The 17077-nt window shown below is 41.1% G+C and overlaps 1 protein-coding gene across 1 annotated transcript in view; it reads left to right on the top strand.

The window, feature by feature from the left end:
- LOC139367025 (activin receptor type-2B-like) overlaps positions 1 to 17077 on the top strand; it is a 58662-nt gene that overhangs the window by 25566 nt on the left and 16019 nt on the right. The window lies entirely within an intron of this gene.

Here is a 17077-nt window from a genome sequence, read left to right as displayed (position 1 = left end):
TATCCTGTGTTACTCTGTTTTTGTCACACTGATTTGCTTTATCTTGGCCAGGTTGCAGTTGTAAATTAGGACTTGTTCTCAACTGGCCTACCTGGTTAAATAAGGTGAAAATAAAAATTTGCCCTCATTCTCATTAATGTATTTAAGTTTTTTGTTCATCATGTGGGACATTGTGGGATTGAAGATGGAGTTGATTTGGGGAACCGTAAACCCTACTTTTAAAACAACATAACATTTGATTTAAGAGTTTGTAATTTGGCAATGTCTTTTTGGGGTGCTCCAAGTTACATGCGTTTCTGGCATTAAGAAATACATCGCCTGTAACCGAACGAGTCCCACTGTAATGCCGTTTTGAATGCTTCCTTGTTTGTTTCGTGCTGCATTTTTGAAGACCCTGAAAGTCTCCTTTCCTTGCTTCTGAGGTCCAGTCAATTTGGAAATATGTTTTTGGAGACAAGGGGAGCTCCTTGTCTATACTATACTAAGTACAGTGCATTCGGAAAGTATTCAGACCCCTTGACTTATAAACATTTTGTTACCTTACAGCCTTATTCTAAAATGGATTAAATAAATATAAATCCTCAGCAATCTACACACAATTCCCCTTAATGACAAAGTGAAAACATTTTAGACATTTTAGAAAGTTTTTTTTACAGTAGTATTCAGCCCCTTTGCTATGAGTTTTGAAATTGAGCTCCGGTGCATCCTGTTTCCATTGATCATCCTTGATTTTTTTACAACTTGATTGGAATCCACCTGTGGTAAATTCAATTGATTGGACATGATTTGGAAAGTAACACACCTGTCTAATATAAGGTCCCACAGTTGACAGTACATAACAAAAAACAAAGGAATTGTGCGTAGAGCTCCGAGACGACAGGATTGTGTCGAGGCACAGATCTGGGAAAGGGTACCAAAAACGTCTCCGCAGCATTGAAGGTTCCCAAGAACACAGTGGCCTCCATCATTCTTAAATGGAAGAAGTTTGGAATCAAGACTCTTCCTAGAGCTGGCCGTCTGGTCAAACTGAGCAATCTGGGTGAGAAGGTGCCTTGTTCAGGGAGGTGACCAAGAACCCAATGGTCACTCTGACAGAGCTCTAGAGTTCTTCTGTGGTGATAGGAGAATCTTCCAGAAGGACAACCATCGCAGCAGCACTCCACCAATCAGGCCAGACGGAAGCCACTCCTCAGTAAAAGGCACATGACATCCCACTTGGAGTTTGCCGAAAGGCACCTAAAGACTCTCAGACCATGAGAAACGAGATTCGCTGGTCTGATGAAACCAAGATTAAACTCTGATCTGAATGCCGTGTCAAGTCTGGAGGAAAGCTGGCACCATCCCTACAGTGAAGCATGGTGGTGGCAGCATCATGCTGTGGGGATGTTATTCAGTGGCAGGGACTGGGAGACTAGTCAGGATCGAGGCAAAGATGAACAAAGCAAAGTACAGTGGTCTTTGATGAAAACCTGCTCTAGAGTGCTCGGGTCCTCAGACTGGGGCGAAGGTTCACCTTCCAACAGGACAATGACCCTAAGCACAGCCAAGACATCACAGGAGTGGCTTTGGGACAAGTCTCTGAATGTCCTTGAGTGGCCCGGACTTGAACCCGATCGAACATCTCTGGAGAGACCTGAAAAATAGCTGTGCAGCAACACTCCCCATCCATCCTGACGGAGCTTAAGAGGATCTGCAGAGAAGAATGGGAGAAACTCCCCAAATACAACTGTGCCAAGCTTGTAGCATAATGCTTTCATTATGGGGTGTTGTGTGTAGATCGAGGAAAAAAAATATATTGAATCAATTTTAGAATAAGCCTGTAACAAAATGTAGAAAAAAATCAAGGGGTCTGAATACTTTCCGAAGGCACTGTATATGAACAATGGTCTCCAAGTGGTGGTTCTTCATTGATTGTACACAGGGTTAAGGTTCTTACAGCAGATTGATATGGCCCCTCATGCATAGCCTATGGTGCTCAAGGATACTCTATAAAACCATGGCCCACAAGTGTTGATAGCAAATTCAAGAATGAAACAATGGAATGTCTCAGCATCTTTTGTGGAAGGCACCACAACAGCTCCAGCTCTGCAACAGTAATTAGACTTGTGTGCCCAGTGGCCATGCAACAGTGACATCCTCTCTTCTGCCCAGCTGACAATACAGTCCAGTGTACACAACTCCTCTCTTGCCTTTCTGCATCAATTACACATTTGCTTTCCCCTGCTCCATGTCGTTCCTCTAAGAATCCCTCAAAGGCCAGATGTTTGTAATGAACTTCTCCTGCTGTGCTGATGAATGGATTCGCTTTATGCCGTTAAGGCATTGTAGTAAGACTAGAGCTGGAACTGTCAATGATTATATAAACTCTTATGCAAGCAGGTTGTCATTGCTTGCTGTGTTTAATTCAAAGGCTGCTGATTGTAGAGAGCATGGTATGGTATCTGATTTCCATGTCTATTTTAATCATTTGGTTCTCAGGTAGACCTACATTTTAGCTCCACTCTTACCTTGCATTGTCCTATTTAATGTGTAGTAACTGTTAGCACTCACCTTTTTCAGTTGTTTAGTACAGCTGTAGTAATGCAATCCTCCCCTAGATGTTAAATTGTGACCACTGGCATGTTAAAGGATCAAATCAATAGGTATTTCACTTGCATCACTCCTTAGTGGACTACAATTAAGTGACCCAAAAGCATTTCTGCTTGTGCAAAATGAAACTAAGCCCTACTGATTTCCATATACAGTGAGTTTCAAAAACTCTGCTCTTTCCATGACAGACTGACCAGGTAAGTCCAGCTGAAGGTTTTTGTACACTCCATGTAGTCTAACACGCTGACCAGACTGGCTCTGCACGTGCACATGTTGATTTATTTTTCTATCCCGACCAGGCGCATTCTTGAAACTCGGGTTAAAATACTAAAACCAAATGTGAGCCAACTATATATTAATTTGGGGACAGGTTGAAACATACATGGACATTTAACTAGCTTGCTGTTGCTAGATAATTTGTCCTATTTAGCTAGCTTGCTGTTGCTAGATAATTTGTCCTATTTAGCTAGCTTGCTGTTGCTAGATAATTTGTCCTATTTAGCTAGCTTGCTGTTGCTAGATAATTTGTCCTGGGAAATAAACATTGGGTTGTTATTTTACCTGAAATGAATGTTATTTTTTGCTGGATCATTGTAGAATTTGGACCCATTTGTAGAGTCATACAAAATCATGTGTTCTCTACTTAATCCACAGATATAATAAAAGGGGGAACCTAGTTCGTTTTTAGTGTTCTTTTGATAAATCTGTCCGTCCTTCTTCTGTGGATTTTATATGGTGGTTGGCAACCAACTTTATGGTGCACTACCGCCACCAACTGGACAGGAGTGTGGACCTCGTTCATCTTTCAATCACCCATGTGGCTACACACCAATGAGTAGATGGTAGAGGTGGGACATGCAATGCGTCTAAAATAGAACCAATTTGTATTTTAGCGCCTGGCTACACAGATGCGAGCAGTTTGGGTTAAATGATTGAATAACATATGTGTATACCTATTTTTGCAACGCTCGTGTTTGCAACGTGGGTGATCTTTTCCGCATGTAAACTGTATGTTAGTGCTTTGAGGACACGTGTCATACATAGAGTGACACAATTTGCAGCCTTAGGCTTGTCTTTTTTTATTAGCTAGGCACCCAGATGTGCAGAAGTAAACATAACTCTCAAATGAGTAGCCTTTGACCTCATCCAGTGACCTAGTTTCCTCTGCAGGAAGTGACTGGCTCAGTGTGGGGATCAGAGATGGAAGTGTTCTCTGCTCAGGTAGCTGCATCTGCCAAGAACAACACTGGACTTCTCCAGTTACTCAGACAGGGCTGAGAAATAGACCGTGTGTGTGTGTGTGTGCGCGAGAGAGATGGGACTGTGTGTGCGCGAGAGAGAGATGGGACTGTGTGTGTGCGAGAGAGAGATGGGACTGTGTGTGTGGTGTGCGAGAGAGAGAGAGAGATGGGACTGTGTGTGTGCGAGAGAGAGAGATGGGACTGTGTGTGTGCGAGAGAGATGGGACTTGGCCAGGACCAGTTAAGCAAGGCTGAACACCACAAAGGAGTGAGTGGTGGGCGTGGGAGGCAGCTGAGTTAAGTGGGCGTGGAATTCCAGGGCAGGCCAGGAGTTTATGGAGTGCTTTATTTACACGGCCGGAGGGAAGACAGAGAGAGGAGGGTCTTCCCATCACACCCTGCAGGACCCGCTAACTGGAGCAGGAAGACCCCCTACCCCCTTCAGCAATTCACCTTGTGAAAATCCACCTGAAACAGCTCTGAGCTTCTCCTCGTAGACCTAGAAAATATGACCCTGCGGTAATGTCTGATTAAATGACAAAACTTCTTTGTTATTGCACCTCATACCCCCTGCTTTACAATAGCATTAGGATGGAAATAAGAACATACAGGATTGATATAGGGCACATTTTATGATTTGTGCTTTATATCAGCACAAACAATGTGCTTTATTTGTATAATAGCCTGGCTATAAGCTTTCACCATTCTGGAAGTCTATTGGTTATAAGGACATAGCACTTACCTACATGACAGTAGCGCGCAGCTTACGTGACAGACCCACTTTGCCAAGCTCTTCAATGGTCTGACAGCAAGCAAATGATTTGGAAGACCCTCTTTTACTTGCAGCAAAAAATGCTCATCTCAGGCTTGTCAATACGTAGCCTGCAGGCATTTCATTATGTAGCCTGTCGGCATTTCACGGCACAGATACCTCTTCCTTATGGGAGCCATCTCTCGTTCTGAGCTGCTTGATTTTTTTTGGGGTGCTCTTTGGAGCTATATAAACTAACATATGGATACAAAAAAAAGTCATACCAAGGATAATTTAGCTATTTGATACGGAATTTATGGACCCCTTTAGGTATAAAATATATATGTAATGTACCAGTGAACGTTTGGACACACCTACTCATTCAAGGGTTTGTCTTTATTGTACTATTTTCTACATTGTAGAATAATAGTGAAGACATCAAAACTATTATATAAAACATATGAAATCATGAAGTAACCAAAAAAGTAACTTCTCTAGGGTAGGGGGCGGCATTTCAGAATTTTGGATGAAAAGCGTGCCCAAATTAAACTGCCTGCTACTCAGGCCCAGAGGATAGGATATGCATATAATTGGTAGATTTGGATAGAAAACACTGTTTCCAAAACTGTTAAAATAGTGTCTGAGTATAACGGAACTGGTTTGGCAGGCGAAAACCTGAACTCCATTCAGGAAGTAGGATTTTTTTGTTTGTTTTTCTATTCAATGCCATTACAGTATCCATTGACTTAGGACTCAAATTGCAGTTCCTATGCCTTCCACTAGATGCCAAGAGTCTAGAAATTGTTTCAGGCTTGTATTCTGAAAAATGAGGGAGTAAGACCAGTCTGAAGGACTGGACCCTAAAGTGTCAGAGCTTTTTCATACGCAATCCCGAGAGCACGCCTTTCTTGTTTACCTTTTATATTGACAATGTTATTGTCCGGTTGAAATATTATTGATTATTTAGGCTAAAAACAACCTGAGGATTGAATATAAACATTGTTTGACATGTTTCTATGAACTTTATGGATACAATTTTTTTGTCTGCCTTTTGTGACTGTGTTTGAGCCTGTGGATTACTGAAGAAAACGCGCAAACAAAACTGAGGTTTTTGGATATAAAGAGACTTTATCAAACAAAACAAACATTTATTGAGTAAATGAATGTCTTCTGAGTACAACCATATGAAGATCATCAAAGGTAAGTGATTAACTTCTTAGGGCTGAGATCCCGCTAACGGCATCGATATGACAACAGCCATTGAAAGTGCAGGGCGCCAAATTCAAAACAACAGAAATCCTATAATTAAAATTCCTCAAACACAGAACTATTTCACACCATTTTAAAGATACACTTCTTGTTAATCCCACCAGTGTCCGATTTCAAATAGGCTTTACGGCGAAAGCACCACAAACGACGAAGTCACAGAAAAACACAGCCATTTTTCCAGCCAACGAGAGGAGTCACAAAAGTCAGAAATGGAGATAAAATTAATCACTAACCTTTGATCTTCATCAGATGACACTCATAGGACTTCATGTTACACAATACATGTATGTTTTGTTCATATTTATATAAAAAAAATCTCAGTATACATTGGTGCGTTTATGTTCAGTAGTTCCAAAAACATCTGGTGATTTTGCAGAGAGCCACATCAATTTACAGAAATACTCATAAATGTTGATGAAAATACAAGTGTTATGCATGGAACTTTAGATACACTTCTCCTTAATGCAACCGCTGTGTCAGATTTCAAAAAAGCTTTACGGAAGAAGCAAACCATGAAATAATCTGAGTACGGCGCTCAGACCAAACAAGCCAAAAAGATATCCGCCATATTGAGCAGTCAACAGAAGTCAGAAATAACATAAATATTCACTTACCTTTGATCTTCATCAGAATTCACTCCCAGGAATCCCAGTAACACAAATGTTTGTTTTGTTCGATAATGTCCATTTATGTCCAAATAGCTACTTTTGTTAGCGTGTTTTGTAAACAAATCCAAACTCACGAAGCGCGTTCACTAGGAGCAGACGAAATGTCAAAAATTTCCGTTACAATCTGTAGAAACATGTCAAAAGATGTATAGAATCAATCTTTAGGATGTTTTTAACGTAAATCTTCAATAATGTTCCAACCGTAGAATTCCTTTGTCTTCAGAAATGCAATGGAACGCGAGCTAACTCTCACGTGAACGAGCGTCACGAGCTTGTGGCACTGTGCCAGAGCCCGTATGAGCCCCTCCTTTACAGTAGAAGTATCAAACAAGGTTCTGAATACTGTTGACATCTAGCGGAAGCCTTAGGAAGTGCAACATGACTAATATCCCACTGCATCTTCAATAGGGAATGAGTTGAAAAACGACCAACCTCAGATTTCCCACTTCATGGTTGGATTTCTTCTCAGGTTTTTGCCTGCCATATGAGTTCTGTTATACTCAGACATCATTCAAACAGTTTTAGAAACTTTAGAGTGTTTTCTATCCGAATCTACGAATAATATGCATATATTAGCAACTGGGACTGAGTAGCAGGCAGTTTACTCTGGGCACCTCTGGGCAACTTATTCATCCAAGCTACTCAATATTGCCCCCAGCCATAAGAAGTTTAAGTCCAATAATGGCGCCGGATGAGATGGCTGCCATTTTACGATCCCCTAGCCAATTGTTTTTTGTAACTTATTTGGTACATAATGTTTCTGCCGCTGTCTATTATGACCGAAAAGAGCTTACTCACCCCATACTGGAAGAATACTTAATGTTTTTCCTTTTGTGAGTCTGGAGGTTTTGCTCGCCTGAGGTAGAGTATCTCATGGTAAGCTGTAGACCACACTATTTACCAAGAGTTTATCTATATTCTTCATAGCTGTCTATTTACCACCACAAACCGATGCTGGCACTAAGACCGCACTCAATGAGCTGTATATGGGTGTAGACCTTACATGCTGACCAGACCGGACACGTCGCGTGCTCTAGCGTCGCAAATAAATGTAGAAATCCATGTTATTAAATTATTGCACCCACACTGCTCGCGCATGCCAACGAGTGTCTGCGACGCCAAGGGCTAAAATAGCAGTCATTCCTATTTCTGACGCAAATCGCGCATGAAAATCCTGTCTCTCCAATCTCTTCATTGGCTTATAGAAGCAGGTACCCACGTGCCATCTCCTCATTGGTTATACCCACGTGGGTGATTGAAAGACAAACTTTGTTGCCGGTTGTCGTGGTAATGCAATGAAAGTTTAGATGCGATCACCATATAAATTCATAGATGAAAAGGCCTGGAAGGAGGAGAGAGAACTAGAAACGATTCGGTTGGCCGTTTTATGTGTGGATTAATTGTCGGAGTAGAGGTCCTTGTGCATTTCAGGTCAAATAACAACTCAATGTTTATATCCCAGGACAAATTATCTAGCAACAGCAAGCTAGCCAAATAGGACAAATTAACGTTAGCTAGCAAGTGCAAGCTAACTAGCTAAATTCCCATACATGTTTAATGCTTTTCGACCTGTCCCCAAATTAATGTCATTGGCTCAGTTTGTTTTGATATATAAACCTGCGTGTCGTGATCGCGTTTGGTGTGGGGGGGGCAAAATACATTTATGCACGATGGCGTGTGGGTTCCGTGTTACAGTGAAATGCTTACTTACAAGCCCTTAAGCAACGATGCAGTTAAGAAAATACCCCCTCCCCCCCAAAAAAAAATAAAGTAAGCAATTAAACTAGGCTGATTATTGATCCTATAGTACAGTGTCCTATGTGTTAAGATCTGTTTTATGAGTCCTTAGATTTCAATGCCTGCCCTTTTGGAAGTTAAACGTGTGGGTTATACTAAGCCTTAAGTATTATACTAGGCCTATTTCAGACAATTCAGGGTGTCTTCTAACCAAGTCATTGCATTGCACAATCCCTCTCAGATAGGCCTGCTTAAAAAACATGTTAATTTCGGTACATTGACTTTTATTGGTCTTTGGCTTAACAATGCTAAAGTTAGCAGTTGGTGACCATGGTTAGGTAAACTAAAGCATGGATTACCGTCTCTCCCTGTCCAAACTCCTTTCATGGTAAGTGTCATCATTTTGGTGAACTATCCCTTTTAATATATGTCCTAATTGATTAGTGGTTCAACTGGTACCCTTCTAGATCAGAGGAACTATGCTACACATCTTAGGTTTTAGTCTTTACTGTTCTGACACTCCTTCAATAGTGCCCACATTTTTTAAGGTTCAAAGCATGTATTGTTTTGGTATACATTTTTCATCCAGATAGCCACATCAATGCAAAGTACTTTCTCGTCTGAACACATTTCTCATTTATCTTCATCTCCATGATATATGCAGATCAGCGTTTGATAAAGCCAATGATTGATGCAGACTCTCTCCCTGTTTTACAATTTGGTTGTTTTCAGTATGGAATAATTACTGAACTTGTTCCATAATAACACATTTTCTTTTTCAGTTTCAAAATGTTTTGCTTAAGTGTGTCCTTCTGAACATGACCTAGGTATTTAGGCCTCAGTTAAGTTATCAGTAAGAGTTGAGTAGGAGCTTCAGTTTTATAGGGTCTACAAGTTTTTAGTCCTGGGAAATGTTGCTCTACGGTATTCAATGACTGACGAGGGAAATTGATAATCCACTACCCAATTTGCAAATTGCACCTTGTGCATTTTACTATTACAACTTTCAAGAGTAAGTTGAAGCCAGGCTGAGTTCCTTAACTTCTTATGGTATAGGGGACGCTTGCGTCCCACTTGGCCAAAAGCCAGGGAAAAAGCAGCGCGGCAAATTCAAATAAAATTATATATAAATCTAACTTTAAATTAAAGCTACACTCGTTGTGAATCCAGACATGTCAGATTTAAAAAAAGGCTTTTCGACGAAAGCATAAGACGCTATTATCTGATGATAGCACAACAGTAAACAAAGAGTAGTGTATTTCAACCCTGCAGGCGCTACACAAAACACAGAAATAAAATATAAAACATGCCTTACCTTTGACGAGCTTCTTTTGTTGTCACTCCAATATGTCCCATAAACATCACAATGGGTCCTTTTGTTTGATTTAATTCCGTCCATATATATCCAAAATGTCCATTTATTTGGTGCGTTTGATCCAGAAAAAAACAGCTATCAAATTGTGGAACGTCACTACAATATCTCAAAAGTTGCCTGTAAACGTTACCAAAATTTTTTTAACTACTTTTGTAATGCAAGATTAGGTATTTTAAACGTTAATAATCAATCAAATTGAAGACTGGTCTATATGTTTTCAATAGAGGACGAGAGGAAACTAACGCTACTTTTCAAGTCTTGCGCAACTCTCCAAGTCTTGCGCAACTCTCAACAGTGTTACCCATTTCCTAGATGGCCGTACTTCTTCATTGCACAAAGGAATAACCTCAACCAAATTCCAAAGACTGTTGACATCCAGTGGAAGCGGTAGGAACTGAAAACAAGTGCCTAAGAAATATAATTTCCCAATGAGAACCCACTGAACAGACAGAGACCTAAAAACTAACATTCTGAACGGTTAGTCCTCAGGGTTTTGCCTGCTATATAAGTTATGTTATACTCAGACATGATTCAAACAGTTTTAGAAACTTCAGAGTGTTTTCTATCCAAATCTACTAATAATATGCATATTTTATATTCTTGGCATGAGTAGCAGGAAGTTGAAATTTATCCAAAAGTGAAAATACCTTAAGAAGTTAATAACAAAATATGTATTAATACCACTTGCATGCCCCACAGTTTGGGAACCACTGCCTTACATGTTGCCCAAACCGGACGCGTCAAGTGCGTTGCAAAATACATTTACACATACATGTCATTCAATCATTGCACCCACACTGCTTTGCACGTGCCTTTGAGCATCTGCGTTACCAGGCGCTAAAATTGAAGTTGCTTCTGTTTGTGACGCAGAACGGGGTGCAAGCCCTGCCTCTCCCATCTCCTCATTGGCTTTTAGAAGCATATACCCACGTGCCATCTCATTGGTTATATCCACGTGGGTGATTTGAAAGATGAACTGAGGTCGGTTGTGGTAATACACCTTATTATGAAGGTTAGTTGCCATTGCCATATGAAGTCTAAAGAAGAAAAAGCCTGGAAGGAGCAGAGATCACTAGAAACGATTCGGTTTAACGTTTTATGTGTGGATTAATTGTCGGAGTAGAGGATCTTGTGCATTTCAGGTAAAATAAAAACTTGATGTTTATATCCCCGGACAAATTAGTTAGCAACTGCAAGCTAGCTAATTAAATTGCCATAAATGTTTAATGCTTTTCGAACGTCTGGTTTGAGCATAGTGTTAGAGAATAAATGTCGTGTTTTGGCACCCAAGAATTTACCAGGATTTTGTCAAGGATTCACAGCTCAATTCTTAGAAACCTGTTGGAAAAGAGGAATGTATGAGAATATATGGATGCTCCTTGGTTTGTTAATGTCTCATTCTTATTGTAACCTATGTGCATTCTTATTAGTGATAAACCTGCCCCAGCCATTCCTGTGTAGAGCTATGCTAGTCCCACTGTAGCTACTTTAGTTAGAATCTTATGTGCCTCAAGCAAATTCTGTGCTCTTCAATGCTGTTGAAATTATATAAGATCAATCAAGGTGCCTCATTTGTACATTTAAAGCCCATTGGAGAGTGTAGAGGAAGCTTGTGCACTATAAGGGTATATTTGGCCATATAGATTATTTACACAATACCCAGGACCTTGTTCATATTCTAGCTCAGCAATATTGTGTACATTTTATTATCCTTGGCTCTTGTACAGTGTTGAGTAATGTTATTTCAGTGAAGCTGCAAGAATGTTTGCGTTCTGCTGGTGAGAGGACAATGCTCTAGCCACGCGCCTGGGCTCAAGGCCTAGAAATGAACTCTGACAGACGAGTCTCAACCATAGTGGGTGAACCGCAGGCTTTTCATGTGGTCCCATCCACCATGCCAAACCCCAAGCCAAACCCCAAGCCAGAGAAAGAGAAGTGATGACAGATTGTGTATCCAACATAATCTCTGTCTCTCTCTCAATTCAAGGGGCTGCTCTCTCGCACTCTCACTCGCTCTCTCTCATAAGTAAAGATTAGGCCTGCATACAAGGCTCCCTATTAACCAGAGGCAAGACAATTAGCACAGTCAACAACTCAACGGCAGGTAATGACCATCTTTGTAGGACTTTATTGGCTTGATAAAAGATTTTCATCCAAAGCATGGTTGAGTTCCCCAGTGCTTATTGTCCAACTGTAGATGTTTGTACATATGACTCACATTTGCTTGTTGAGCAAGACTGACATTTTAAGTAAGAATGCAGTTGGTAGCAACTAGTAGTGTGTGACTGTTTTGCTACAGATATTGAGACCTATTTCCCTGGAAGCATGCGTCCGTGTCTTGTATAGGCTTTGTTGTAAGTATATTTTTCATAAAGCATGATGTTTTCTTTTTTTGTAGGCCTGTTATCAAAGTTATCCGGTTGGTTCGGGAAATGTAGGACTCAAGTGTTGTGATACTCCATGTAGCCTATCCTGTTAGGGTGAACGCTTCGAGTACCCAGTCATCGTAAAGCCCCCCCCCCAAAAAAAAAAAATTCCAAGTCATAGCTCATTCCGGGGCTACAGATGTCCCCAACAAAATGAACAACCACCGTAATATAATTCCTCTGTTGTTTATACAGCAAACAAGCCTCGGAGCCTAGTTGAGAAGACCTCAATATGTTTTGTGTGATAAAGCGTTTGCCGCTGTCTTCTTGTGGTTTGCCAAATTCTGCTTCTAATTACACACTGAGGTACTTGCAAGGAATGCGGGAGCACTGCTCGCAGTTGTTCCTCGTTCTGTTCTGACCCCGTGTGTGTGCATGGGTGCAGACTGACGCCGTTTATGAGCCATATGAAATTAGTTCGACTTTCCCTGTTCTTTTTTTCCTCATCCCCACAAACCGCCCAGCCGTCTTCATGTAAGTCTGCGTTGGAGACCCACTGCTTTTCCTTCCCCTTTGAATTGCTGTGATGGTACAGGGTTCCTAGGAATAGGCCTGTAGCCGAGAAACTAGTGATGGGAGAGAAAAATGTATGTTACATATCGGGATTATTATTTTTGACGCTCTATATTGTATCGTTCTATCGCAATATTATTTTTGCGTTAGTTGGCTGTACCTGCACCAAAACTCCAGTATTTTTCCGTCATAGCTTGTTCTCCATCTTTTTAAATAGGTAGCTGATTTTTGTTTTATGATCAATTTCTCGTGGCTCTCACCTTGTCCCTCTGCAGCAGACATATGGTGAGCAATACGTTTGGAACATCAAATCGCAACAAAATCACAGTGTCGAATAGCAATACATATCGTGTCAGCACCTAAGTATCATAATAATATCGTGAGTTCCCTGGCAATTCCCAGCCCTATGTGAAACAGCATAGTTCTGGCCTTTTTGTTCCGATAAACACGTTTGGTTCATTTCACGTGGTGATATCTAGACTGAGCGGTTCTTCTCACATTCTAACCGTTCTTTGGATGGCGAGTTCACATGTGTGACAAATGTTTAGGTCGATATTGTTGTGCCTCTGAGTCGAATGCAATCATTTTACTGTATTCTTTGAATTTGGCACTATTCACTTTGGTGAATTTAAGCTGATTAATTTTTTTTTTTGGCATGCATCATCTACCTATAAGTGAGTCAACCATTTGTGTTATTGTAGTTAAGTTTCAACAAGCCTTGATGATTCATAGTGTGGTATGTGGACAAGAGAACTGGAAAATAAGTGAATTTAACTGAGAGGATTTTGCAATTGCCCAGTGTGCTTCTGGGAAACTGGATTTAGAGTTTCTCCTTTGGCTTCATGACTGTGTGGAATTCGAAGGGAATTTGCCTCCGTTGAGTGTGAATTGGTTTCTGATTGCGTTTTTGCTCTATAACCAGTGGCTATTTCGCACCAGAGTTCGCCAACTGCTGTGGATAAAAAGCAGTGTTTGGTTCGGCCATTTCAGATTGGTGCCACAAACCCCCTTCAAAATGCTGCTGTATAGCTAAGATTGAACATTGTACTGACATGTTGCACCGTCTTCCTGGGGAAATGAGTGTTTTTGCTAAGTCGCTCCATTTCAGGCAGTCAGTACTGAACAAGATGTTCTGTTTGAAGATGTGCTAGAACAGATGGTTTTGTCTTTTGTTCCTGAAGTAGGGTAAAGCTGTTTGGCTGGCCTTTTTCTATTGACTAGGAAGCAGCAGGCCTCTCTCTAGCGTCTCTGTAGTGAGGCCTGGGCTTAGTTGACTTCGCTTTTACGGCGTCCCAATTTGAGTGTCTTTTTTGTAAGACCACCAATGATTATCAGCACTAACTTGAAATATTATAGTTTTTTTTTTTTAAAGCTTTTGGTTATGTCATACTGTCGTCAATTAGCCTGCTCAAAGCGCTGTTGCCAGCCCCACTGTACACGGGCCAGAAAAACTGGTAACAGTAAAATTATATTGCCCACATAATGTAAAGGGGGAGATCAGTGGTAGTAACGTGCACCTTAAAGGCCCAGTGTCTGGAGCGGCATTTTGAGTGCATACTTCCTTTTGTTGCTCCTGACATCTGCTATTGCCATTAGCCTTAATATCCCCATGGAACCCTGTAAATTCAGCTCCTGAATGTTGATGAGGGTCCATTGCTGAGGCAGCGGGGTTTTAAGTATTCAACCCGTCGTGCAGCAACACGAACAGGACATTGGCATCGAGCTCCATTTCCAGTCTCACACTGATCCCGGGGTGTGTGTGTCTCTGCCGTTAGTGTTTATGTACACTGTGTGTGTGTGTGTGTGTGTGTGTGTGTGTGTGTGTGTGTGTGTGTGTGTGTGTGTGTGTGTGTGTGTGTGAATGAGGGGTTGAATAGGGCTTTGTCTGGGGGAGTGGGGCGACGTCGTATGCTCCCACATTTCCCGTCGCCTAGCGACAGTAATGCACAGATTGGCAAGAACATCTGCCGTGGTAGGCGCTGCCAAATTTGTGTTGTATAGTAAACACTGCTCCTCTCTCTCGTTCACCCTCTCTCACTCCCTCGCTCCAGCGGAAAGGGGAAGAGGAGCTCTCCTTCCTGCTGTTCTTTTGGTCTGTTTTCTTTCTCTTTTCTCTCCATTCACACACACCACCGGGGTAGTCTCCTTGATGACCTTTCACTTCTCTGCCAAGGCAAGGATACGCCACCCTTGTCAAACGGCCAATTGTAATATTCCAGGAAATGCAGAGATGAGGCCTCTGCCTGCGGGGATTGTTGCCGGGATGAGCATTTGAAATGTTGTGGCTGTTTGAATACTAACATTTTGGTTGAGTACTCAAATAATAAAAAAATCACATTTTTAGAGCACAAGTCCCACACTGGAAACAAATATGTGCACATTTATCTATACTGGGAAAAAAATATAAACGCAATTTCAAGATTTTACTGAGTTACAGTTCATATAAGGAAATCAGTCAAATTGAAATAAATGTGTCACTAATCTATGGATTTCATATGACTGGGCAGGGGCACAGCTGTGGGAGCCATTTGGGAGTTGTAACACACATTTCCCTACCTCAGTCAACAAGTCCATTTTGAATTTGTGATGTAACTGTCGTCATTTGGCAAGGAATGTAGCCTGTGTATCCCATCAGGTACGTTTTTCTAGGCATTTATTTCTGTAGGCCTAACGGTAGCTTGTGTGTGTGTGTGTGGAGGAAACGGTCGGAACACAGTGAAGTGAGTGTGAGATGGGAAATTTAGGGAGAAGAACTGTGATGCTTGGTTTATTTTTGGTTGTGCCCCTCAAATGCACATGTACAAATTATAAACTAGAGTCCAAGCAATTTTAATGTTGTTTTCAAGACAATTTCACTTGCTCGTTCAGGCAGCCTCAAAGCACAATCCACCAAATACTTTTACAGTATTTGGTGAAAAAAATATGATTGCTGGTTAAAGATCAAGCTTTGATGTCTGTTTTGAGTTTTCGATTACTCATGCACATCCCTAATTGTTGCTATGGACTGCTAATTCCACTGGCTGTTAAACAGTTGAGTGAAGATTTGTCGACAATGCTCTTAAACGGTTGGTAAAATGTATTTTGGGTGCTGAAAAATGTGGCTTTTACCACTCGAGCTCATTTGGTTTGCAACAGGTTTTAAATGTGTTCTTCTTCCAGCAAGTATTTCTTCTATCAATGAAAAACCGTTTGGCCAATATCAGGGTGTATCTTCAATTTATATTTCTGGATATCTGACATTTTGTTAGATCTAAGGAGTAAGGATGTTCCAGATACTCATGTCCTTCATTTTATATGCAGAGCTAGGATATGCTCAATACCTGGACAGTTTCTACATGCAGGGATATATCTGGGGTGAGAGACGCACCTGATGCGCATGCACCCGCTTACATATTTGTATAATATTCTAACATGCATATCAAGATCCTGATATGGACCTCAGTCAAGAGCATATGCATTGTATGTGCTGAGTAAATATACTGTGTAGGCTTAGTGTCAGTATTTGTCATCATATAGAGGGGGAAAAAAGATACTAATGATTCACATACTAATGATTCAATATATCCGGAGGGAATCCAAAAATGATTAGTGCATGAAAGAAAAATAGGGATTTCATATTTGTCAAATTATTGAGCCTGTGGTAAAAACTCAGAAATGCATCAAATCATCCTGTACAATATCAAAAACGTAATGTAAAGATATCCCCTGATTATCGACCCTTTTCTCCTGGTGTTTTTTTGTTAAAGAAAAATGCGGCTCTGTGTTTCTGTACCGACGAGGTTATCTGAATGACCTCACTTTCTGGGTAGCAGAGAATATCAGAGGTCAAAGGTTTGTCCCTTCACTTCCCCCGGCCATGCTCTTTGATGATCACAGCCTTGGCTTTAGATGATGATGATGATGATGATGATAACCATCCCTCTTCACTGAGGCGCGTTGATGCTGCTTTGTGTGCTGGCAAATGCTGCACTTGCCTTCAGTCTGTTGCAGCCTACTGTGTACTCTCCCTATTTTCCTCTCTCCCCTAAACTACTCTACTTCTCTCGTTACCTCTTTTTTTTCTCGTAATCCGCTTTCATGATCAGAAAATGTTCACCCTCTGCCCCGTTATCAAAATAAGGCGTGAGTAACGTCTCGAGTGCTGTTTTGACAAAAGAGGAAACTGAGACAAGTTTCTGTGCGCCGCAGGGTGGTGGCTCCGGTGCTTCTATTTGTGGCGCCGTGCCGGGAGCCATGTCCTCATCAAACACGCCCACCACCGCCACAGAAATCACCGCTACTGTACCACACTACGTGATACCGGAGAATCCCCTGCCTCAGTTGGAGTGCTTTAGTAGCAAACTTTTCTTTTAACAAAAACACATTGACACACAGTGGTTGAGTGGTTTTACAGATCTGTGATTTCTGATCGGTCCTGATCTTTGTATAATATCTGAATCCTGACTTGCATATTTGGTTGTATTTAAAGGGAGAGCATATTTTTGATTGTTTATGTCTAAATGTGTTTT

This window comes from Oncorhynchus clarkii, chromosome 15 (genome assembly GCF_045791955.1).
Source record: "Oncorhynchus clarkii lewisi isolate Uvic-CL-2024 chromosome 15, UVic_Ocla_1.0, whole genome shotgun sequence".
In the NCBI taxonomy this organism is placed as follows: domain Eukaryota; kingdom Metazoa; phylum Chordata; class Actinopteri; order Salmoniformes; family Salmonidae; genus Oncorhynchus; species Oncorhynchus clarkii.
This window is presented reverse-complemented; position numbering and strand designations above follow the sequence as displayed.